The 27088-nt window shown below is 40.8% G+C and overlaps 2 pseudogenes; both read left to right on the plus strand.

Moving 5' to 3' along the window:
* The first annotated feature begins 9432 nt into the window (after nucleotides 1–9432).
* LOC114224003 (ras suppressor protein 1 pseudogene) lies at nucleotides 9433–10343 on the plus strand (annotated as a pseudogene).
* A 9905-nt stretch (nucleotides 10344–20248) lies between these two features.
* Nucleotides 20249–27088, plus strand: part of LOC114223977 (uncharacterized) — a 78769-nt pseudogene continuing 71929 nt past the window's right edge.

The following is a 27088-nucleotide window of genomic DNA, read 5'->3' on the forward strand; positions in this document are numbered from 1 at the left end:
GCTAACTTTTTATATCTCCATTTTACAGATGATAAAATTAACGCATTTGAGTGGTGGATTCACTTGCCCACATGAGTGGCAGAGTTAAGATTCCAAGAGACATGCATTCAATCTTTTTTTTTCTTTTTTCTTTTCATGAGCTATTTGTTCATTCAAGTGTTGATGGCTTGCAAAATTTTATGTCAGAAATGGCTAAAACTGGAGATCTATTCTGTAATTTTGTTTTCTCTATGAATTGGAATGTAATCCCCATTGTTCTATTTTAGCAACAGAACACTCGAGCACTAAACATGTTAACTGTGGAATGTGGAATGTCCGCTGTAGGATCTTGGTTAGAAAACCACTGCGAACCAAGTCAAAAACTTTGAGAAAGACAAGAACAAGGATCTTTGTCTGGCACCAAGAACACTCCTGGCAGCAAATTAATTGGCTTTCTCTAGCAATTTTGCAATGCTCAGTGTTGGGATCCCAGGCAGCACCAAGAAAATGGCTGTTGGGCTCTTTGAGAGATTCAGTCACCATTAAAGGCAGTTGGATAAAATATGGTTTTAACAACCCCAATATTTTTTTTAAACATTGCCTTGAGTTCCAGCTGGCAGCTCTGAATATTTCTGCCTCTGTTTTCACCAACAAACTGAAAATTTTCCAATGTCAAAGGTAAACCACTGGGCCCTCCAACAGCAGCTCTTCCTCTCCCTGAAATATGTGTGCAGGCTGCATGAGCCTGAGCGGCCCATAAAATGGAGATGAGGGAGGTCACAGCCTCTGAGGCTTGCTAGACAACATCTTCTCTTTCCATTTGACCCAGACTCTGTTTCTCATCCCTGGAGGTACTTTTGTGTTCCAGAAATGTGCTCATAGGTCATGGTGCAATTCAGCGTGGCTGAAATATTATTTAGGAAATAGATGTGCTTTTCTGTTGATTGCTTAGTTTTGTTTTTGTAGAAATGTTGAGAGTTTTGCAGAAACTTTTTGATTTTGCTACGGAGCACCTTAAAAATGAACAACATTTAAAAATGGGGAAATTCAGACAGCAGGTCTTTAAGACAACATCTGCTTCTCCCAAGACAAGACCAGTGGAGATATTAAATTTTTAAAATCCTGAAATAGGATTTACTACAATTCCCAAAAGTCCCCATTCAGGCTTTTTGTTTGTTTGTTTCTGTAGTATAAGCCTCTCAGTCATAGGCAACTCTAGGGAAATGGACCTATTAGGCAAAATTTAGCTTCTCACTCAACTGAACTGAAAGATTCTAGGGCCCCAAATGCCTCCTTAGATTGTGCACCTGCAGAAAGGGAGGAGGCAGAACAGTGAAGGGTGAGTCATCACCCCAAGTAAAAATAAGCAAAAAATAGGGGAGGAAAAAGATTAGAAGAGACAGTGAACGCATACAACAGTAGCATAAACCAACCACATCTCAAATTCAAATAGCTCACCAGGTGGTCACATACCACACTCCATTCTGACTCCAAGAGTGGAGGGAGAGGATTTGGAAATCATCAGTGATGAAGTAAGGGGATGTTCATTTCTGGGGATTAGTCGTGAGGACCACTGTTGTAGGTAGGCGCTTGAGAAATAATAAATTCCTTAAAAGATGCAGGGAAGGGAAGAACAAAGATGATTCCTAGAGATCCAGCCAGAACTTCTTACATTCAGTGACACCTCTGAGGGAGAAAACTGGTGTTTCAGAGACTTCCTGTTCTTTGTTGGCCTCTGTTGGAAGATTTCAGAGGCAGCTCTGGCTCAGAAGCACAGGCTCCTTCCTTTGAATACGTCCAAATGTATGGAAAGGAGCAATGATCAGGTTACCCATGGCCCATGCCCACATCTCCCAGGTTTCAAATTACCAACAATGATAAGCCTCTTTGTCTGGATTGTGCAGATAATCATCTCAATTCTCCATTTCCATGGTGAGGCTCACTGTCATACTTTATTTTTGCCTCAAAAATAAATGGCCAGCCAAAAGTGTGCTGAAAGGGAAGAACAGAGTGGAGAGAGGAGTGTATTCCTTGGGAAACCCATTGCAGAATCTTGGTGAGCAGAGACAGTTATGGCAAATTTGGAAGAGGGGCCTCACAACCCGTATGTATAACCTACTGGATAAGAGCATTGACCCTTTTGGAGTATAGGGACCTCTTTAAAACCTAGGATGGCCAACCAACCCAGTTTGCCCAGGATTACCCCAGTTTTAGTGCTGAAAATCTCTTATCTCTCCCAGGTATGCAGAAAGTCCCAATGGCCATAGATACGGAAAATTGGGGAAACATAGAAAACCCGTACAGCAGCCCAAAAAATAGGGCTGAAATTACACTGTTGCTGATGTCAAATGACTGCAATGCAGATTACCCACCTTCTAGGGTGGCCATTGCTGCTTGTTTCCCCATAATTCTGTCTTAGTCTGGGTTTCTGTAACAGAATGCCCAGACCGAGTAGCTTATAAACAACGGAAAGTTCTTTCTCACACGCCTGGAGGCTAGGAGTCCAAAATCAAGGCATTGGCAGATTCTGTGTTTGGTGAGAGCCCACTTTCGAGTTCACAGATGGTGTTTTTTCTCTGTCCTCACGTGGCAGAAGAAGAGAGGGAGCTCTTTGGGCTTCTTTTTTAAAGGCACAAAGCCCATTCAGAAGGACTCCACCCTCATATCCTAACCACCTCCCAATGGCCCCACCTCCTAATACCATTACCTTGAGAGTTAGGTTTCACTATATGAATTTTAGGGGGACACAAACATTCAGACCCTAGCAACTGCTGATGTTGGCAACCATAATCTGCAGTTCACTATACCGGATCATTCACTGTTGTATTACTCCAAGGGATTAGTGTGCAATTTCAGTGCCTGGTAATCATGAGCCTTAACAGTCCACTTTTTACTTTGCATCCGGATCAACTATTGTGCTTTTTATCCAAATAAACCTAGTTTAATTTTTTCACATATTGACTATCGTGATCATGTTTTCTAAGAGTTCAGATAAAGAAAATGAGAGTGATTATGAAAGCTACTGCAGCATGATGTGGAAATTGCTAGAAAAGAAGGCTAAATGACTGCTATTTTAATGACAGATGGAAGAACAGTACAATGGGATTGGGGAGCTAAGTAACCAAAACAGAGTACACAATCTGCATCATCAGTACACAATCTGCAGGAAAGAATTTGGAGTTGGGCATGGCAAAAGGACATTTATGGTGAAAGGCTGACTTGGAGACCAAATCTCTTAAGTTCAAGACAGGACAGGCGTGCATTTCTTTCAATGAAGAGCCTTTTTGGGGGGGCACCTAAAAAGACACCAATGCTCAGTTGACAAAGGAACCAGTGAATTAGCTTAAGCACACCACACAAATGAATAGACATTGTCATATCTTTCTCTTGGCGTCTCTATGAAACTGAGTAGTTACATGTTCTGACTCAAGTTACAACTGAAGTGTCTATTGTTGAATAAAAGAGAAAATTTTCATAATAAATGTGCTGGCCTCTTAGAGTTTAGAGTTGATTCTGTCAGTTCTTACCAATGCCCATTCTATCTGCAGTTAATGAAGTGTTGAGTCAAACTGAGGCAACAAAAAGTGTTCTTTCTAGCTCTTCAGAACTTTGGTGTGAAAAATGAATTTTCCAATCATTCTCTTGAATTCTGTGAAAATTTAAAAGAAACCACAAAAACATAGAACAAAAGATTCTTGATATCTAAACACACACTAGACTTAGCAAATCTGCATATTTGGCAGACATTGCAAATGTAAATCTTGGTAAATTCCATTCAGTCCATATACTTCTTGCAGAAGAAAATGGGAGATTTAGTTGCTAATGTCCTGCACACTGGGTACACAATACTGCTAAGAGCAGATGTGATTTACTTATCTGTGAAATTGAGGCTCTCATAATGAAAGTTTCTACTCTGAGGAATTTTTCACTTTCCTCAAAATGTGCAGAAGCCTTTAATGAGGTATTGTACAGAAATTAAAGGAGATAGCCTCCTCACACATGTATCTAAAAGGGGGCTATAATTGTTACGAGCCATCAATAAATATTTCATGGCAGCCCAATATTTTAACACCTTTTGTATGATCTCCTTTCAGGAGATGATGTAGAAGTGGGAGTTTAAAAAACATGTCCAGAAAATTTTTGATACACTTCCTTTTAAGAAGTGGAGGTTCAGAGGAGCAAGATGAGGTGGAGTGGGAGACCTAAATTTTGTCTGGTCCCAGGAATTCAGCTGGATAGGGATCAAACCATTCTGAACACCTACGAACTCAACAGGACATCAAAGGAAAGAACAGCAGCAACTCTCTGAACAGAAAAGCGAACACTTTCTGAAAGGTAGGACGTGCGGAGAAGTGAATCCGAGGCGATATTCCGGAGGATAGACAGCGGGGGAGGGGGCCTCCGTCGGCCGCTTCTGGCAAGTGCTAGAGCCGCGGAGCACAAAATTGGAACTTTTAGAAGTTGGCTCCGCTGAGCGATGTCGCTCCAGTGGCTAAGTGGGGGGTGGAACCCTCGCGGGACAGTGTGGTCTCAGGACCCTCGGGGTCACAGAAAGACCAGGGGTGACTGAGTGCGGCAGAGCTCCCAGGTATCAGAGCAGGGAAGCAGGCTGCGGAGACAGAGCCGAGGCGCGGGCTCTCAGCTCGAGGTTGTCATAAACATGATCGGCAACACAGTCAGGCCACTGCTCTTCCAGCAGGGACCCAACAAGCAGCAGATCCGGGGAGACTCCCCTTCCTCCCCTGGGAGGAGTGGCATGTCAGTGCACTGCAGGGATCTGCTGGGTTTGGAGACTTCACACTGAGTCAGGAGCCAGAGATAGAAATGCTTGGTCTCAGGCCGGGTGAGCACAGAGTGCGGCCAGAGTCCGGGAGACAGGAGTGACTGCTTTCCTCTGGGGGCGCACTGAGGAGCGGGACCCCAAGTTCTCGGCTCCTCCGGGGGAGATTGGAAGGCTGCCATTTTCACTCTCGTCCTCCAAAGCTGTACGAAAAGCTTGCAGGGAACAAAAGCTCCCGAGAGCAAACCCGAGCAGCTTGCTTAGACCAGACCGACAAAGGTGGGGCAATTCCGCCTCCGCCAAAGACATTTGGGAACCACGGCAACAGGCCCCTCCCCCAGAAGATCAGCACAAACAGCCAGCAAGCCAAGACCAAGTTTACCGATCAAGGAGAACGGGAGAACTCCAGCACTAGGGGAATACTGCACGTAGAATTCATGGCTTTTTTTTACCATGATTCATTAGGTCATCAAAGTTAATTTTTTTAACTATTTTTTTTAATTTTTCTTTTTCCCTTTTTCAACCAACATCTTATCAATCCCTTTTTTAAAAAAACATTTTTTATTTTTCATTTTTAGAGTCATACTCTATGCCTTCATAGTAGTTACCCTTATTTTTGCCATATATAGGTAAGTTGTTCTCTCTTTAAAATTTTGAGGTACAGTTTCTTCTAACAGATCAAAATATACCCTAAATCACTAGTGTATGGCTTTGTTCTAGTCTCCTGCCTGACCACATTCTCTCCCTTTTTTCTTTTTCTTTTAACTCTCCTTCTTTCTTTTTTAAAACAACTTATCTTATCAATTCCTTTTATAAAATCTTTTATAATTTTCATCTTTACAGTCATCTTCCATCCCTTCATTGTATCGACCCTTATTTGGTAGATACATGTCTTTCTTCCTTTTAAAATTTTAGGAGGCACTTTTTTCTAACAGACCAAAATACGCCCAAAATCTAGTGTGTGGCACTGATCTATGCACTAGCCTGATCATATTTGATCATATTCTGCTTTTTTTGTAATGTTCTGTTATTGTTTTTATCTTTTTTTCTTTTTTTTCTCTCTTTCTTTTTTCTTTCTTTCCCTTTCTTTTCCCCTGGTTTCAGGTCTTTTCTGATTTGTATACAGTATATTTGCTGAGGATGTTGTTAACCTGTTAGCATTTTGTTCTCTCATTCATCTATTCTCCTCTGGACAAAATGACAAGACGAAAGAAATCACCTCAGCAAAAAGAACAAGAGGTAGTACCATCAGTCAGGGACATACTCAATACAGACATTAGTAAAATGTCGGACCTAGAGTTCAGAATCATGACTTTAAAGATACTAGCTGGGCTTAAAAAAGCATGGAAGTTATTAGAGAAACCCTTTCTGGAGAAATAAAAGAACTAAAATCTAACCAAGTCGAAATCAAAAAGGTTATTGATGAGGTGCAATCAAAAATGGGGGCACTAGTTGCTAGGATAAATGAGGCAGAAGAGAGAATCAGCGATATAGAAGACCAAATGATGGAAAATAAAGAGGCTGAGAAAAAGAGAGAAAAACAACTACAGGATCACGAGGGCAGAATTCGAGAGATAAGCGATACGATAAGACGAAACAACATCAGAATAATTGGGATCCCAGAAGAAGAAGAGAGAGAGGGGCAGAAGGTATATTGGAGCAAATAATAGCAGAGAACTTCCCTAATGTGAGGAAGGAAACAGGCATCAAAATCCAGGAGGCACAGAGAACCCCCCTCAAAATCAATAATAATATGTCAACACCCTGACATCTAATAGTAAAATTTACGAGTCTCAGAGACAAAGAGAAAATCCTGAAAGCAGCCTGGGAGAAGAGATATGTAACCTAAAATGGTAAAATATTAGATTGGCAACAGACCTATCTACAGAGACCTGGAAGGCCACAAAGGACTGGCAAGATATCTTCAGAGCACTAAACGAGAAAAATATGCAGCCAAGAATACTATATCCAGCTAGGCTGTCATTGAAAATAGGAGAGATAAAAAGCTTCCAGGACAAACAAAAACTAAAGGAATTTGCAAACACGAAACCAGCCCTCCAAGAATTATTGAAAGGGGTCCTCTAAGCAAAGAGAGAGCCTAAAAGCAGCATAGATCAGAAAGGAACAGAGACAATATACAGTAACACTCACCTTACAGGCAATACAATGGCACTAAACTCATAACTTTCAATAGTTACCCTGAATGTAAATGGGCTAAATGCCCCAATTAAAAGACATAGGCTATCAGATTGGATAAAAAAACAAGACCCATCAATATGCTGTCTGCAAGGAACTCATTTTATACCCAAACACACCCCCAAATTGAAAGTGAGGGGGTGGAAAACCATTTACCATGCTAATGGACACCAAAAGAAAGCTGGGTGGCAATCCTTATATCAGACAAATTAGATTTTAAAACAAAGACTGTAATAAGAGATGAGGAAGGACACTATATCCTACTTAAAGGGTGTATCCAACAAGAAGATCTAACAATTGTAAATATCTAAGCCCCTAACACGGGAGCAGCCAATTATATAAGGCAATTAATAACAAAAGCGAAGAAACACATTGACAACAATACAATAATAGTGGGGGACTTTAACACCCCCCTGACTGAAATGGACAGATCATCTAAGCAAAAGATCAACAAGGAAATAAAGACTTTAAATGACACACGGGACCAAATGGACTTCACAGACATATTCAGAACATTCCATCCCAAAGCAATGGAATACACATTCTTCTCTAGTGCCCATGGAACATTCTCCAGAACTGATCACATCCTAGGTCACAAATCAGGTCTCAACCGGTACCAAAAGATTGGGATCATTCCCTGCATGTTTTCAGACCACAATGCTTTGAAACTAGAACTCAATCACAAGAGGAAAGTCGGAAAGAACTCAAATACATGGAGGCTAAAGAGCATCCTACTAAAGAATGAATGGGTCGACCAGGAAATTACAGAAGAATTAAAAAAATTCATGGAAACCAATGAAAATGAAAACACAACTGTGCAAAATCTTTGGGATGCAGCAAAGGCAGTCCTGAAAGGAAAGTATATAGCAATACAAGCCTTTCTCAAGAAACAAGAAAGGTCTCAAATACACAACATAACACTACACCTAAAGGAGCTGGAGAAAGAACAGCAAATAAAGCCTAAACCCAGCAGGAGAAGAGAAATCATAAAGATCAGAGCAGAAATCAATGAACTAGAAACTAAAAGAACAGTAGAACAGATCAACGAAACTAGGAGCTGGTTCTTTGAAAGAATTAACAAGATTGATAAACCCCTGGCCAGACTGATCAAAAAGAAAAGAGAAAGGACCCAAATCAACAAAATCATGAATGAAAGAGGAGAGATCACAACCAACACCAAAGAAATACAAACAATTATTAGAACAAATTATGAGCAACTCTATGCCAGCAAATTAGATAACCTGGAAGAAATGGGTGCAGTCCTAGAGATGTATCAACTACCAAAACTGAACCAGGAAGAAATAGAAAACCTGAACAGACCTATAACCACTAAGGAAATTGAAGCAGTCATCAAAAATCTCCCAAGAAACAAAAGCCCGGGGCCAAATGACTTCCCAGGGGAATTCTATCAGACATTTAAAGAAGAATTAATACCTATTCTCCTGAAACTGTTCCAAAAAATAGAAATGGAAGGAAAACTTCCAAACTCATTTTATGAGGCCACCATTATCTTGATCCCAAAACCAGACAAAGACCCCATCAAAAAGGAGAATAACAGACCAATATCCTTGATGAACATGGATGCAAAAATTCTCACCAAAATCCTAGCCAATAGGATCCAGCAGTACATTAAAAGGATTATTCACCACGACCAAGTGGGATTTATCCCTGGGCTGCAAGGATGGTTCAACATCCGCAAATCAATCAACATGATACAATACATTAATAAAAGAAAGAACAAGAATCATGATCCTCTCAATAGATGCAGAAAAAGCATTTGACAATGTACAGCATCCTTTCTTGATCAAAACTCTTCAGAGTATAGGGATAGAGGGTACATACCTCAATATCATAAAAGCCATCTATGAAAAACCCACAGCAAATATCATTCTCAATGGGGAAGAACTGAGAGCTTTTCCCCCTAAGGTCAGGAACATGGCAGGGATGTCCACTCTCACCACTGCTATTCAACATAGTATGAGAAGTCCTAGCCACAGCAATCAGACAACAAAAAGAAATCAAAGGCATCCAAATCGGCAAAGAGGAAGTCAAACTCTCACTCTTTGCAGATGATATGATACTGTATGTGGAAAACCCAAAAGACTCCACCCCAAAACTGCTAGAACTCATACAGGAATTCAGTAATGTGGCAGGATGTAAAATCAATGCACAGAAATCAGTGGCATTCCTATATACCAACAACAAGACAGAAGAAAGAGAAATTAAGGAGTCGATCCCATTTACAATTGCACCCAAAACCATAAGATACCTAGGAATAAATCTAACCAAAGAGGCAAAGAATCTGCACTCAGAAAACTATAAAATACTCATGAAAGAAATTGAGGAAGACACAAAGAAATGGAAAAACGTTCCATGCTCATGGATTAGAAGAACACATATTGTGAAGATGTCAATGCTACCTAGAGCAATCTACAAATTCAATGCAAACCCCATCAAAATACCATCTACTACTGACCAAGTGCATTTCTTACCACTGAGGTGCGCCCTGTGGAAACCTGTGCTTCCCTCGCCCAGCCTGTTAGGCGCTGCCCTCCGCGAACATGTCCAAGTCTCTGAAAAAGTTGGTGGAGGAGAGCCGGGAGAAGAACCAGCCGGAAGTGGACATGAGTGACCGGGGCATCTCCAACATGCTGGATGTCAACGGCTTTTTCTCTTTAGCCCACATCACGCAGCTGGTCCTCAGCCACAACAAGCTAACAACGATCCCACCACACATAGAACTGAAGAATTTGGAGATGCTCAACTTTTTTAATAACCAGATTGAGGAGCTGCCCACACAGATCAGCAGCCTTCAAAAGCTCAAACACCTGAACTTGGGCATGAATAGACTAAACACTTTGCCTCGAAGATTTGGCTCCCTCCCAGCTCTGGATGTCCTTGATTTGACTTACAACAACTTGAATGAAAATTCTCTTCCCGGAAACTTCTTCTACCTTACCACCCTGCATGCACTCTAAGTGACAACGATTTTGAAATCCTGCCACCAGATATTGGGAAACTCACAAAGTTGCAGATACTCAGCCTTAGGGATAACGACCTGATCTCGCTGCCTAAAGAAATCGGGGAGCTTACTCAGCTTAAGGAACTCCACATTCAGGGGAATCGCCTGACCGTTCTGCCCCCAAAACTAGGAAACTTGGATTTAACTGGTCAGAAGCAAGTGTTCAAAGCAGAGAACAATCCCTGGGTTACCCCAATCGCTGACCAATTCCAGCTTGGCGTGTCCCATGTTTTTGAATATGTCCGTTCTGAGAAGTACAAATACCTCTACGGCAGACACATGCAAGCAAACCCAGAACCACCGAAGAAAAATAATGACAAATCGAAAAAGATCAGCCAGAAACCCCTGACAGGCAAGAACAAATAGAGGGTTGGCATGGGCTGAACTTCTGGTTGCTTCCCTCATTATGACTTCTGTTCTCTGTTACTGTATTCCACAAGTAAATACATGTGTATGTGTTGTTTTTTTTTTCTCTTTCTAGAGCTTATCACTTTACCTTTTAAATGTTTTTGGTAGGTGGTAGATTTTTATAAATTCTTAAAACCATTTCCATTTGTTTGCTTAAAAATGCCAAAGGCAGGAAACAAAGCTCTAATTCAACTGCAAATTCTATAGTAGGCACAGAGTTCAGTCTCTTGAATAGATGTTCACAAAGTTGCGTGTTATCAAAAGAATAATTAAAACCATGTGATTATTTAAATATCACAGCTAACACCATTCACTCTTCTGTTTATTCACGTAACTCATTACTTTGCTTTGTTAAAAGCTTGTTAAAAGCTGTAACCATCGAGATATTATGTTAAATAACATAATTTTTAATAAAATCTTGAATTTGTATCACATGTTGCTTCTTGAATAAAGAACGGTCTGATCTTAGGGTAAAAAAAAAATACCATCTACTTTTTTCAAAGAAATGGAACAAATAATCCTAAAATTTGTATGGAATCAGAAAAGACCCCGAATAGCCACAGGAATGTTGAAAAAGAAAGGAAAAGCTGGTGGCATCACAATTCCGGACTTCAAGCTCTATTACAAAGCTGCCATCATCAAGACATAATGGGACTGGCACAAAAACAGACACATAGATCAATGGAACAGAATAGAGAACCCAGAAATGGACCCTCAACTCTATGGTCAACTAATCTTTGACAAAGCAGGCAAGAATGTCCAATGGAGAAAAGACAGTCTCTTCAACAAATGGTGTTGGGATAATTGGACAGCCACATGCAGAAGAATGAAACTGGACCATTTCCTTTTACTACACACAAAAATAGACTCAAAATGGTTGAAAGACCCTGATGTGAGACAGGAGTCCATCAAAATCCAAAAGGAGAACACAGGCAGCAACCTCTTCGATCTCAGCCACAGCAACGTCTTCCTAGAAACATTGTCAAAGGCAAGGGAAGCAAGGGCAAAAATGAAGTACCAGGACTTCATCAAGATAAGAAGCTTTTGCTCAGCAAAAGAAACAGTCAACAAAACCAAAAGACAACCGACAGAATGGAAGAAGATATTTGCAAATGACATATCAGATAAAGGGCTAGTATCCAAAATCTGTAAAGAACTTATCAAACTCAACACTCAAAGAACAGATAATCCAATCAAGAAATTCACAGAAGACATGAACAGACATTTTTGCAAAGAAGACATCCGGGGGGGGAGCAAGATGGCGGAGGAGTAGGAGACCTAGATTTTGTCTGGTCTCAGGAATTCAGCTGAATAGGGATCAAACCATTCTGAACACCTACGAACTCAACAGGAGATCGAACAGGAGAGTAGCAACAACTCTCTGAACAGAGAAGCGACCACTTATTGGAAGGTAGGGCGTGCAGAGAAGTGAATCCGGGGCGATATTCGGGAGGATAGACCGCGGGGGAGGGGCCTCCGCCGGCCGCTTCTGGCAAGTGATAGAGCCGCGGAGCACAAAATCGGACCTTTTAGAAGTTGGCTCGGCGGAGGGACGTCGCTGCAGTGGCTAAGCGGGGGGTGGAATCCTCCCGGGACAGTGTGGACTCAGGACCCTTGGGGTCACAGAGAGACCGGGGGTGCCTGAGTGCGCCAGAGCTCCCAGGTATCAGAGCGGGGAAGCCAGCTGCAGAGACGGAGCTGAGGCGCGGGCTCTCAGCTTGGGGTTGTCATAAACTGTGATCTGCGGCCCAGTCGGGGCACGGCTCCCCCAGCAGGGACCCAACAAGCAGCAGATTCGGGGAGACTCCCCTTCCTTCCCGGGGAGGAGCGGTGCGGGAACGCACTGCAGGGATCTGCTGGGTTTGGAGACTCCGTGCGGGGTCGGGTGCCAGAGATAGCAACGCTCGATCACAGGCCGGGTGAGCACGGAGTGCGGCAGGAGACCGGGGACACGGAAGTGACTGCTTTTCTCTGGGGGCACACTGAGGAGCGGGGCCCCGAGTTCTCAGCTCCTCCGGGCGGAGATTGGGAGGCCACCATTTATGTGCTGGTCCTCCAAAGCTGTACGGAGAGCTTGCAAGGAACAAAAGCTCCTGAGAGCAAACCGGAGCAGCTTCCTTAGCCCGGACCAACAAGGGCGGGGCAATTCCGCCTCCGGCAAAGACATTTGGAAACCACAGCAACAGGCCCCTCCCCCAGAAGATCAGCACAAACAGCCAGCAAGCCAAGACCAAGTTGATCGATCAAGGAGAACGGGAGAACTCCAGCGCTAGGGGAATACTGCACATAGATTCATGGTTTTTTTTTTTTTTACCATGATTCATTATTTCATCAAAGTTAATTTTTTTTTACTTTTTTTTAATTTTTCTTTTTCCCTTTTTCAACCAACATCTTATCAATCCCTTTTTAAAAAAAAAATTTTTTTATTTTTCATTTTTAGAGTCATATTTTATCCCTTCATAGTAGTTACCCTCATTTTTGGCATATATATATAAGTTGTTCTCTCTTTAAAATTTTGAGGTACAGTTTCTTCTAACAGATCAAAATATACCCTAAATCACTAGTGTATGGCTTTGTTCTAGTCTCCTGCCTGATCACATTCTCTCCCTTTTTCCTTTTTTTTTTCTTTTTTTTTCTTAAATCTTCTTTCTTTTTTCAAACAACTTATCTTACCAAGTCCTTTTATAAAATCTTTTATAATTTTCATCTTTACAGTCATCTTCCATCCCTTCATTGTATCAACCCTTATTTTGTACATATATGTCTTTCTTCCTTTAAAATTTTAGGAGGGACTTTTTTCTAACAGACCAAAATACGCCCAAAATCTAGTGTGTGGAACTGATCTATGCACTAGCCTGATCATATTGGATCATATTCTGCTTTTTTTGTATTGTTTTGATTTTGTTTTTATCTTTTTTTTCTTTTTTTTTTCTTTTTCTCTTTCTTTTTTCTTTCTTTCCCTTTCTTTTCCCCTGGTTTCAGGTCTTTTCTGATTTGTATACAATATATTTGCTGGGGACGTTGTAAACCTGTTAGCATTTTGTTCTCTCATTCATCTATTCTCCTCTGGACAAAATGACAAGATGAAAGAAATCACCTCAGCAAAAAGAACAAGAGGTAGTACCGTCAGTCAGGGACCTACTCAATACGGACATTAGTACGATGTCGGACCTAGAGTTCAGAATCATGACTTTAAAGATACTAGCTGGGCTTGAAAAAAGCATGGAAGTTATTAGAGAAACGCTTTCTGGAGAAATAAAAGAACTAAAATCTAACCAAATCGAAATCAAAAAGGCTATTGATGAGGTGCAATCAAAAATGGGGGCACTAAATGCTAGGATAAATGAGGCAGAAGAGAGAATCAGCGATATAGAAGACCAAATGATGGAAAATAAAGAGGCTGAGAAAAAGAGAGAGAAACAACTACAGGATCACGAGGGCAGAATTCGAGAGATAAGTGATACGATAAGACGAAACAACATTAGAATAATTGGGATCCCAGAAGAAGAAGAGAGAGAGAGGGGGGCAGAAGGTATATTGGAGCAAATTATAGCAGAGAACTTCCCTAATGTGGGGAAGGAAACAGGCATTAAAATCCAGGAGGCACAGAGAACCCCTCTCAAAATTAATAAAAATAGGTCAACACCCCGACATCTAATTGTAAAACTTACGAGTCTCAGAGACAAAGAGAAAATCCTGAAAGCAGCTCGGGAGAAGAGATATGTAACCTACAATGGTAGAAACATTAGATTGGCAACAGACCTATCCACAGAGACCTGGCAGGCCAGAAAGGACTGGCAAGATATCTTCAGAGCACTAAATGAGAAAAATATGCAGCCAAGAATACTATATCCAGCTAGGCTATCACTGAAAATAGAAGGAGAGATAAAAAGCTTCCAGAACAAACAAAAACTAAAGGAATTTGCAAACACGAAACCAGCCCTACAAGAAATATTGAAAGGGGTCCTCTAAGCAAAAAGAGAACCTAAAAGCAGCAAAGAGCAGAAACGAACACAGGCAACAGACAGTTAACGGTCACCTTACAGGTAATACAATGGCACTAAATTCATACCTTTCAATAGTTACCCTGAATGTAAATCGGCTAAATGCCCCAATCAAAAGACACAGGCTATCAGATTGGATTAAAAAACAAGACCCATCAATATGCTGTCTGCAAGAGACTCATTTTAGACCCAAAGACACCCCCAGATTGAAAGTGAGGGGGTGGAAAACCATTTACCATGCTAATGGACACCAAAAGAAAGCTGGGGTGGCAATCCTTATATCAGACAAACTAGATTTTAAAACAAAGACCGTAATAAGAGATGAGGAAGGACACTATATCCTACTTAAAGGGTCTATCCAACAAGAAGATCTAACAATTGTAAATATCTATGCCCCAAACATGGGAGCAGCCAATTATATAAGGCAATTAATAACAAAAGCAAAGAAACACATTGACAGCAATACAATAATAGTGGGGGACTTTAACACCCCCCTGACTGAAATGGACAGATCATCTAAGCAAAAGATCAACAAGGAAATAAAGACTTTAAATGACACACTGGACCAAATGGACTTCACAGACATATTCAGAACATTCCATCCCAAAGCAACGGAATACACATTCTTCTCTAGTGCCCATGGAACATTTTCCAGAATTGATCACATCCTAGGTCACAAATCAGGTCTCAATCGGTACCAAAAGATTGGGATCATTCCCTGCATATTTTCAGACCACAATGCTTTGAAACTAGAACTCAACCACAAGAGGAAAGTCGGAAAGAACTCAAATATATGGAGGCTAAAGAGCATCCTACTAAAGAATGAATGGGTCAACCAAGAAATTAAAGAAGAATTAAAAAAATTCATGGAAACCAATGAAAATGAAAACACAACTGTTCAAAATCTTTGGGATACAGCAAAGGCAGTCCTGAGAGGAAAGTATATAGCAATACAAGCCTTTCTCAAGAAATAAGAAAGGTCTCAAATACACAACCTAACCCACACCTAAAGGAGCTGGAGAAAGAACAGCAAATAAAGCCTAAACCCAGCAGGAGAAGAGAAATCATAAAGATCAGAGCAGAAATCAATGAAATAGAAACCAAAAGAACAGTAGAACAGATCAACGAAACTAGGAGCTGGTTCTTTGAAAGAATTAACAAGATTGATAAACCCCTGGCCAGACTGATCAAAAAGAAAAGAGAAAGGACCCAAATCAACAAAATCATGAATGAAAGAGGAGAGATCACAACCAACACCAAAGAAATACAAACAATTATAAGAACATATTATGAGCAACTCTATGCCAGCAAATTAGATAACCTGGAAGAAATGGGTGCATTCCTAGAGATGTATCAACTACCAAAATTGAACCAGGAAGAAATAGAAAACCTGAACAGACCTATCACCACTAAGGAAATTGAAACAGTCATCAAAAATCTCCCAAGAAACAAAAGCCCGGGGCCAGATGGCTTCCCAGGGGAATTCTATCAGACATTTAAAGAAGAATTAATACCTATTCTCCTGAAACTGTTCCAAAAAATAGAAATGGAAGGGAAACTTCCAAACTCATTTTATGAGGCCAGCATTACCTTGATCCCAAAACCAGACAAAGACCCCATCAAAAAAGAGAATTACAGACCAATATCCTTGATGAACATGGTTGCAAAAATTCTCACCAAAATACTAGCCAATAGGATCCAACAGTACATTAAAAGGATTATTCACCATGACCAAGTGGGATTTATTCCTGGGCTGCAAGGCTGGTTCAACATCCGCAAATCAATCAACGTGATACAATACATTAACAAAAGAAAGAGCAAGAATCATATGATCCTCTCAATAGATGCAGAAAAAGCATTTGACAAAGTACAACATCCTTTCTTGATCAAAACTCTTCAGAGTATAGGGATAGAGGGTACATACCTCAATATCATAAAAGCCATCTATGAAAAACCTACAGCGAATATCATTCTCAACGGGGAAAAGATGAGAGCTTTCCCCCTAAGGTCAGGAATGCGGCAGGGATGTCCACTCTCACCACTGCTATTCAACATAGTATGAGAAGTCCTAGCCACAGCAATCAGACAACAAAAAGAAATCAAAGGCATCCAAATCGGCAAAGAGGAAGTCAAACTCTCACTCTTTGCAGATGATATGATACTGTATGTGGAAAACCCAAAAGACTCCACCCCAAAACTGCTAGAACTCATACAGGAATTCAGTCAATTAGCAGGCTATAAAATCAATGCACAGAAATCAGTGGCATTCCTATACACCAACAACAAGACAGAAGAGAGACAAATCAAGGAGTCTATCCCATTTACAATTGCACCCAAAACCATTAGATACCTAGGAATAAATCTAACCAAAGAGGCAAAGGATCTGTACTCAGAAAACTATAAAATACTCATGAAAGAAATTGAAGAAGACACAAGGAAATGGAAAAACGTTCCATGCTCATGGATTGGGAGAATCAACATTGTGAAGATGTCAATGCTACCTAGAGCAATCTACACATTCAATGCAATCCCCATCAAAATACCATCCACTTTTTTCAAAGAAATGGAACAAATAATCCTAAAATTTGTATGGAACCAGAAGAGACCCAGAATAGCCAGAGGAATACTGAAAAAGAAAAGCAAAGCTGGCGGCTTCACAATTCCGGACTTCAAGCTCTATTACAAAGCTGTCATCATCAAGACAGTATGGTACTGGCACAAAAACAGACACATAGATCAATGGAACAGAATCGAGAGCCCAGAAATGGACCCTGAACTCTATGGTCAACTTATTTATGACAAAGCAGGAAAGAATGTCCAATGGCAAAAAGACAGTCTCTTCAACAAATGGTGTTGGGAAAATTGGACAGCCACATGCAGAAGAATGAAACTGGACCATTTCCTTACACCACACACAAAAATAGACTCCAAATGGTTGAAAGACCTAAACGTGAGACAGGAGTCCATCCAAATCCTAAAGGAGAACACAGGTAGCAACCTTTTCGACCTTAGCCGCAGCAACTTCTTCCTAGAAACATCGCCAAAGGCACGGGAAGCCAGGGCAAAAATGAACTATTGGGATTTCACCAAGATAAAAAGCTTTTGCACAGCAAAAGAAACCGTCCACAAAACCAAAAGACAACCGACAGAATGGGAGAAAATATTTGCAAATGACATATCAGATAAAGGGCTAGTATCCAAAATCTATAAAGAACTTATCAAACTCAACACCCAAAGAACAAATAATCCAATCAAGAAATGGGCAGAAGACATGAACAGACATTTCTCCAAAGAAGACATCCAAATGGCCAACAGGCACATGAAAAAGTGCTCAACATCACTCGGCATCAGGGAAATCCAAATCAAAACCTCAATGAGATACCACCTCACACCCGTCAGAATGGCTAAAATTAACAAGTCAGGGAACGACAGATGTTGGCGGGGATGTGGAGAAAGGGGAACCCTCCTACACTGTTGGTGGGAATGCAAGCTGGTGCAACCCCTCTGGAAAACAGTTTGGAGGTTCCTCAAACAGTCGAAATTAGAGCTACCGTTCGATCCAGCAATTGCACTACTGGGTATTTACCACAAAGATACAAATGTAGGGACCCAAAGGGGTACGTGTACCCCAATGTTTATAGCAGCAATGTCCACAATAGCCAAACTGTGGAAAGAGCCAAGATGCCCATCGACAGATGAATGCATAAAGAAGATGTGGTATATATACACAATGGAATATTATGCAGCCATCCAAAGGAATGAGATCTTGCCATTTGCAACGACGTGGATGGAACTGGAGGGTGTTATGCTGAGTGAAATAAGTCAATCAGAGAAAGACATGTATCACATGACCTCGCTGATATGAGGAATTCTTAATCTCAGGAAACAAACTGAGTGTTACTGGAGTGGTTGGGGGTGGGAGGGATGGGGTGGCTGGGTGATAGACATTGGGGAGGGTATGTGCTACGGTGAGCGCTGTGAATTGTGCAAGACTGTTGAATCACAGATCTGTACTTCTGAAACAAATAACGCAACATATTTTAAGAAAAAAGAAAAAGAAGAAGATAACAGGAGAGGAAGAAAAGGGGAGTATGTCAGAGGGGGAGACGAACCATGAGAGATGATGGACTCTGAAAAACAAACTGAGGGTTCTAGAGGAGAGGGGGTAGGGGGATGGGTTAGCCTGGTGATGGGTATTGAGGAGGGCACGTTCTGCATGGAGCACTGGGTGTTATGAACAAACAATGAATCATGGAACACTGCACCAAAAACTAATGATGTAATATATGGTGATTAACATAACAATAAAAAATTAAAAAAAAAAAAAAAAAGAAGACATCCAAATGGCCAACAGACACATGAAAATGTGCTCAACATTGCTCGGCATCAGGGAAATCCAAATCAAAACCTCAGTGAGATACCACCTCACACCAGTCAGAATGGCCAAAATTAACAAGTCAGGAAACGACAGATGTTGGCGGGGATGCAGAGAAAGGGGAACCCTCCTACACTGTTGGTGGGAATGCAAGCTGGTGCAGCCACTCTGGAAAACAGTATGGAGGTTCCTCAAAAAGTTGAAAATAAAGCTACCATACGATCCAGCAATTGCACTACTGAGTATTTACCCCAAAGATACAAATGTAGGGATCCAAAGGGGTACGTACACCCCGATGTTTATAGCAGCAATGTCCACAATAGCCAAACTATGCAAAGAGTCAAGATGTCCATCGACAGATGAATGGATAAAGAAGTTGTAGTGTATGTATATATATATATATATATATATATATATATATAGACACACAATGGAATATTATGCAGCCATCTAAAGGAATGAGATTTTGCAATTTGCAACAGTGTGGATGGAACTGGAAGGTATTAAGCTAAGCAAAATAAGTCAATCAGAGAAAGACATGTATCATATGACCCCACTGATATGAGGAATTCTTAATCTCAGGAAACAAATTGAGGGTTGCTGGAGTGGTGGGGGGAAGGGATGGGGTGGCTGGGTGATAGATATTGGGGAGTGTATGTGCTATGGTGATTACTCTGAATTGTGTAAGACTGTTGGGAAAAAAAAAGAAGATAGCAGGAAGGGAAGAATGAAAAGGGGTAAATCAGAGGGGGAGAGGAACCCTTAGACACTATGGACTCTGAGAAACAAACTGAGGTTCTAGAGGGGAGGGGGGTGGGGAATGGGTTAGCCTGGTGATGGGTATTAAAGAGGGCACGTACTTCATGGAGCACTGGGTGTTATACACAAACAATGAATCGTGGAACACTACAGCAAAAACTAATGATGTAATGTATGGTGATTAACATAACATATTAAAAAAAAAAAGAAGAAGAAGTGGAAGTTCATTGCCCTCCCCTGAAAGACAGCCTTGCCAGGTAAAGTATTCTTGTTAGGCAATGTTTTCTTTCAGCCCTTGTGTCTTAGACTTTCTTTTACGTTTATTTTCTGTGGTGACCTATGAGCTTTATGAACTTAAATATTCAAATTTCTCCCCCTATTTGGGACATTCCCAGCCATGTTTTCTTTCTATATTAATAAGCATGTGATCCTTGACCAGCACAGTGGTGAGTCTGCAGTGGCTAAAGGGGCTGGTGGGGTCCTCAGTGGTGCCTCCATGTTCAGCGGCCAGAAACCACAGCAGGCAACAGTGATGGCCAGAGCTGGTGGTGTGCACAAATGTGGCTGTAGGTGCCTCTGTAGTAACAGAGGCCATCTGCACACACACGTAGTGATGAGGCCAGGGCAGGCAGCAAGGGCCAGGGCCAACGGCAGGCACATTGGTAACTGCAGGAGCCCTGGATTTGGTGTGTACTGCTGTGGCTGCTGGGTTTTGTCATGGGAGCATGGCAGTGAAAGCCATCGACAGAGGTCAGGCTGGGAGCATGCAGGTGCAGAATTGGAAAGGCTAGTTAGAGATGAGTGAAGTCATGCAGGTCAGTGACAAAAGACAAGCCCCACAAGCAGCTGTGGGGGACCCTGCTATCCACAAGTGCCTATGGGATGAAAGCTAGCAAAATCCGCAGGGCCTGCTGTGGCTGTGCTAGTCCTTGGTTTCTTTAGAAATGAAATCTGCTGGGTTTGTCTGCAAAGCAGGTCACTGGGGACTGTGGTAGCTGCTATTGGCAGCCCCTGCTTTTTTGCTTGGATAGGCAAGGTTCTTACCCTGTGAAGAACCATTCACAGTCTCTTGAATAAACTTCCTATATTCTCTTGCTTCTGGGATTTTGTACATGCTCTTTTTTTCACTCCATCCTCTCCCTCAACTAACTCCTAACATTCTCAGAGGTTTTCCCTAAATACCCTAGACTGGGTTGGGTACCCTGGCTCTGCATTCCTGTAGCTTCTTGGGCTTATCCTTATCATAGAACTTATCATGTCATGTGGTAATGACTTTATTTTGTTTTTCTGGTATATTTTACAAATGTATTTTGCTCACTGTTATATCCCCAGCACCTAGGTCAGTGCCTTTCACAAAGAGCAATCACATAATAAATGCCTATTTGTGTTTATAAATAAGTGATATAAGGCTATGTATTAGTTTTTTAGGACTATCCTAACAAATTACCACAAGTCTGGTGGCTTAAAACAACAGAGATATATTCTCTCCCAGGTATGGAGATCAGAAGTTGGAAACCAAGGTGCCAGCAGGGCCATGCTCTCTAGTGAAAAATCCTTTCTTGTCCTTCCAGCATGTTGGAGGCTCCTGGCATCCCTTGGCTTGTGGCAGCAACATTTCATTCTCTAATTCCATCTTCATGTAAACTTCTCCCCTCTGTCTCTGTGTCTCTTCTTTTCTGTCTCTTATGAGGATACTCATCATTGGATTTAGGGTTCACCCTAATCCAGGATGAGCTCCTCTCAAGATTCTTACCTTAATTACATCTGCAAATACCTTTATTCCAAATAAGGTCACATTCTGAGGTTCTGGATGGACATAATTTTGGAGATCCTCTATTCAACTCACCATATTCTGCACTCCGGCCTCTGAATTCATGTCCATTCCCTGTGAAAAATATATTCACTCCATCCCCACATCCCCAAAGTTAAGATAACTCATGACAACATCAACTCTAAGTCCAAAGTCTTCTATAAATATTATCAGTTCAAAAGGTCCCCAGTTTCATCACCTAAATCATCTGAGTCAGGTATGATTGAGATTCCAGGACCAATGCATCCTATAGGAAAAGTCTTCTCCATCTGTGGACTTGTGAACTAGAAGACAAATTATCTACTCCCAAAATACAATAGTGGTACAGGTGTTAGGTAGGCATTCTCTCTCCAAAAGGGAGAAACTGGAAGGAATTAAGGGATCACTGGCCCCAGCAGAGTTCAAAACCCAACAAGGAAAATTCCTTAGGTCCTCAAGACTTGCAAATTGTCCTCTGTGGCTCAAAGCTTCCATCTCTGGGCACACAGCTAGCTCCATCACCTCCTGCCCCTCCACAGTAGCTCCATTGTCCACTGTGCCCCCAGCAGCTGCTCCTGTACCCTCAGTTCCTGGGCCTGCATCTCCATACTCCAAGCCATTCTTCCTGCTCCTTGAAGAGTAGCACACGTTTGCAGTCTTGTAGCTCATTTCCTATTTATTGAATTTTAGAAAGCTGACAACCTTTTTTTTTTTTCTTTAATTCTGTTCAGTTACTGTCCTTTCCAGTCCAACCTGGAAGTGTTCCTGTTGGCATTCCCAAAAACCTCACGGTTCTCCCATGTATGTCAAGGGGATCCATTCATTAAAGAAGATTCTCCCTGAATAACCCCATCTCTATCCCAGAATTCTTCTGAGATGGCTAATTGGATCCAAGCCACATACCTAATCTCTTCAACAAAAGGTTGTCCAGCAATACCCTTGGGCTTCTCTTCAAAATACTTTTCCTCAACAGAGAATTTCCTAATTTTAGCATCCTTTGCAATCCGGATAGTTTGAGAACCTCTCAAATCATCAAATGCTGGTTCTTTTTTGTTTATTTTTTCTCTCAATTTCTCATTCTTCTTTCATTTGACTATAAGCAACAAGGAAAAAACAAGCTGCACCTTTCATACTTTGCTTGGAAATCTCATAAAATATCCAAGTTCATCATTTACAAGTTCTGCTTTCCAACCAACAGTGGAACGCAATCCACCCAAGTTCTCTGCCACTTGATTAAAAACGGCTGTTTTTCCTCTAGTTTCAAATAATATGTGCTTCATTTCCTTCGGAGATCTCACCAGAAACATGTTTAACTTTTGCCTTTCTACCAACAGTCCCTTCAAGGCAGTCTGGGATTTTTCTATCATGCTTCTCAAAATTCTTCCATTACCTATCACTAATTCTGAAGCCACTTCCACATTTGTAGGATTTGTGACAGCAGCTGTCCACTGCCCAGGACAAAAAAAAAAAAAAAGACAAAGCATCGTAAGGGTTCTAGAAGAGAAACAACCAATAAGATATATATATCCTGACACTGTGCTGTGGTCTACAGGCAGAATTTCTTCTAGATTTCAGGGAAATCTAAGTTTTGCTCTTAAAGTCTTCCAACTGATTAAATGAAGCCCACCAGATTATCAAAGATAATCTTTAAAATCAACTGATTGTAGATGTTAACCACATCTACAAAACACCTTCATAACACCACCTAAATTAGCGCTAAATTAAATAACTTGAAACTATAGCCAAGCCAAGCTGCCATATAAAATAGGTATGTCATTAGTGAGGCAGGAAGTAACACAGAGTATTAGTTCTCTCTGGCTTGTGTGGTCATTTATATGATAACGTAAAGATACTGACTCATGAAATGAATATGTTGGACTGCAAATTTGATAGAAAACATACTTAAAAAGAGCCACGTATGGAAACGCATACTTTATGATTTCCTTCATAAAAGAATATAGAGAACCCCACTGAATTATTACTTATTAGTTATTGTTACCGCTTTGCACTGCTTCCCCTGGCTGATGAATTAAAAGAAGTGAGGAGCACAGGGTGAAATGAGGGTTCAGCTCCCATTCTGTCCCTCAGTTACTTGAAATGGTGCCCAAGTTAAAATGTTACATCTTCTGCATTACTGCCCAGAATACTGCGGCTGAAACGTTCCTTTAAATTCAAACACACCGCTAGAGAGAGCATTTCCATATGTCTCGAATTATGGTTGGAAGTACTAAATAATAATGGTACTTGTGGTTACTAGAACATTATCTTAGGACATTTCCTGTGCTGCTTTATATTTTATTAAGGTGGTTTTGCCTGAGAGTTTTCCTACAAATTCTCTGATTTTCACTTGGTTATCATCAATTTAAAATATGGGCTACATATGTGTTCCTGATATAGTTAAATAAGTATTGGCAAGGACTACATAGAAAGAGATTTTGACAATGTTGAGAGAGGCCACTTGTCACACAGGGTAAAGCAGCCAACTTCCCTGACAAAATAACAAACCCCTTCTTCTGGTGAATGGTCTATAGTTCAGTGTCTGACTTTCAGCTGCATTGGCTCAGAAATTCTACCTCTTCAGTGTCCTGGAGTTGATTTAACTTAAGAAGTTGAGTTAAGCTAATGAAGCTCACAAGAAAACAATTTATAAAGCCAGAATATCAAAGTAGTAATTTAAAATAAAACTACACTGAGTGAACTAGATGTGTGCATCCACCTGACTATCCCTTTCTTTGTAGAAAAGCTTCATGGTTCTCATAAAATGAGATCAAGGGAAACTGAAAGAATCAAATACTGAATGGACTTAAGGCTTTGCTAAACTAATGCTTCCATTTCTACAGCAGGGATCTACCTATCAACAAAGGCTTGCGTCTGTCTATCTAAACCCCTCTTTTCCAGAAAGAGCTTGAATAACCCATTGGCAATATCAAAATCCAGGGCTCTGCTTCTATGTTACTAAGGCAGCTGACTTTCATGTACAATCTAATTGACATATTCTTCATGTACATTAACTTTTTCAATGTGGTTACAGTCAATAGTCATATTGGCCTGTGAGCCAATCATTTTCTTGAAGATGGGCTAGTAGTCATTATAATGACCCCTTCTGAGCACATGCCCTTCATAGCCTCCTTGAATTTGGGGAGATCATATAACTAGTTCTGACCAATAAATTTCAAGTGGAAGAGTCATGTGTCACTTGTAGATTGGAACATTTAAATGCCAGTGTAAACTCTCCTGAGCTCCCTTTATCTTCCAAGATACCCAACTATACCTCCAAATAAGGTCTGCTCTAGGTCCCAAGAAGAAGAAAATATGAAACACAGGCCCTCAGAGAACCTGTGAAGAACACATATCATGAACAAGAAATAAGTCTTGATGTTTCACTATGGAGATCTTTAAGCTGTTTTTCACGGTAGTGAAATCTGGTCTATTCTAACCAGTAAACTGGCACTACATGTTTTATCTATGATAGTAGGTTATCTCTGATGACACTTTTATTTCCATTTTTCAAAGTTATTGGCAAGTACCTCACTGTTGTTTATCTCCATTAATCACCTATGATGTCATAAATAAATGAGTTCTGTTTATGAAGCAGAATACTTACCTATCCAACCACAGCTCTGTCTATATACCCTGAACTGCCACAGAAGATAAATTATTTCAAATATTTCCACCTAATCATGCTTGTTAAATAATATGAAATTTTCAAATCAAGCTTCAGCTTCATTTACCATGTTCTACTGAAAGAACTAAGAAGGGTCTGGGACTATGCCCAGTTACTATTTTATTTGTTTGTCTGTTTTGGGGTTGGAAATATTGGGAAAGTAGTTAGATTAGTCCCTCCTATCTTATATGTGACATAGTTCCCTTCATCTCAAACCATTAGACTTGACCATCGACCTTGATCCTCAAACACTAGGAAAGGTGTCCCAAATCCTGATCATATCAAGATTTATCCTCCAATGAAGGAAAGCTCTGCGCATGCAGATAATTAAGAAAGGACACTTGAGAGTCTCTCTCTCCCTTCTCCTTTCCCTAATGGCACACCACCATCTTTTTCTCCTCTGTGAAAGAAAAAAAAATGGGGAACACACTTTGGAAAGAACTTCCAGATCAGAGACTCTAATTTTGCTATAGTTGAATCAAGATATTGCTCTGACCACCCCCCCTTTTTTTTTTCAAAAAAAGTTCAGCTCTCTGGATAGACAAAAGAAGGATATGAGGCATTTTGGATAAAGCACTTAAGACCTGTGAGTACTACAGAAATGTTATTTCTCATTTTTAGGGACTGTCAACTCATAAGTCAGAAATGTAATCAAGATACACTTCAGTGTATAATTTTCAGTGTGATTGTATTTGAAGTCATAATCATATAAGGGAAATTAGCATCTCCTTGTAGCTCCTAGCTTTTCTTTGATAAGTTCCTTTGAGGTGACTTACTTACATGCTCCAGAAATTAAGGCTATAAATAACAATCACAGCAGAAGAGAGGACTGCTGGGCATAAGGCCTTGGAAACATCACCACCAAGTCACGAAGTCCTTCATCTGTGTCTCTGGTCAGCATCCAGTGGACGTTGGCAGCAGGCAGAAGGCCCATCGCTTCTCTCATTACCATGCTGTGGCCTTTAAGAGATGAGTCAAGGGTTATTTTAACCAATTCCTAGGGATCTGTAGACTAAACACTATTCTTTCATGACTCTAATAGAAATTTAAGGGTAGAGTGGGCCAAAGATCCAGAGAACCGAATTACAAGGGAAATTAAAAATCATCCAGATGGGGCACCTGGATGGCTCAGTTTGTTAAGCCTCCAACTCTTAGTTTTGGCTCAAGATCTCAAGGTCATGAGATTGAGCCCCATATTAAGTTCTTTGCTCAGCAGGGAGTCTGTATGAGATTCTCTCTCCCTCCCCCACCCCCCTCTGTCCCTCCCCCCTGCCGCTGCTTGCATGTGTGCATACACATGCTCTCTCTCTCTTTCTAAAATAAATATTTTTAAAGATTTTATTTATTTATTTATTTGAGAGAGAGAGACAGCACGAGAGAGAGTGAGCACTAGTTGGTGGTGGGGGAAGGGCAGAGGGAGAGGGAGAAACACACTCCCCACTGAGCAGGGAGCCTGAGGCAGGGCTCAATCCCAGGACCCTGGGATCACCACCTGAGCCAAAGGCAGATGCTTGACTAGCTGAGCCACCCAGGCGCCCCAATAAAATCTTTTTTTAAAAAAAAATCATCCAGACTAGTCTCAGCCAGTGAGAAATCTCCACAGTATCCTTGATAAATAATGTGTTAAAGGAATTGTGCTTTCTAAGCAGCTATAATAGCTATCATTTATTGAGTTATTATAAACTAGGGAATGTGTCCTCACCAAAATCCTATGAGAGAAATAATTATAGTGCCTCCCTTTTACAAATGAAGGTGCGGAGGATTAGAAGAGCTGAAGAATTTATCTGAGATCTCAGATTACTCAAAGCCAACTCTGGCACTTTCTAAATTTCATGATTATAACCCTTACTTTACATTGCTCCTAAGAGGTAACTATTAAAGACTTTGAATTTGAAAGTGATATGATGAAGCTTTTGTTTTAAGAGATAACTTTAATAGCATAGAAAGGAGAGAGTTTATATAAAAAGCTAGAGAAAGCTCTACTGTCAAAAAGAGAGAAAACCAAACTAATGTATCATATCAAAGTCTAGGTGAGAAACCAAATGGAAAATAAAATTTGCACAAAGGCTTAAGATGAGAGTTTAACAATGGGTAAAAGGAGACCTAACTGAA

Source organism: Eumetopias jubatus, unplaced genomic scaffold, assembly GCF_037043125.1.
Source record: "Eumetopias jubatus isolate StellerSeaLion01/CBP00866 unplaced genomic scaffold, mEumJub1_p1.0 scaffold_12, whole genome shotgun sequence".
Lineage (NCBI taxonomy): Eukaryota > Metazoa > Chordata > Mammalia > Carnivora > Otariidae > Eumetopias > Eumetopias jubatus.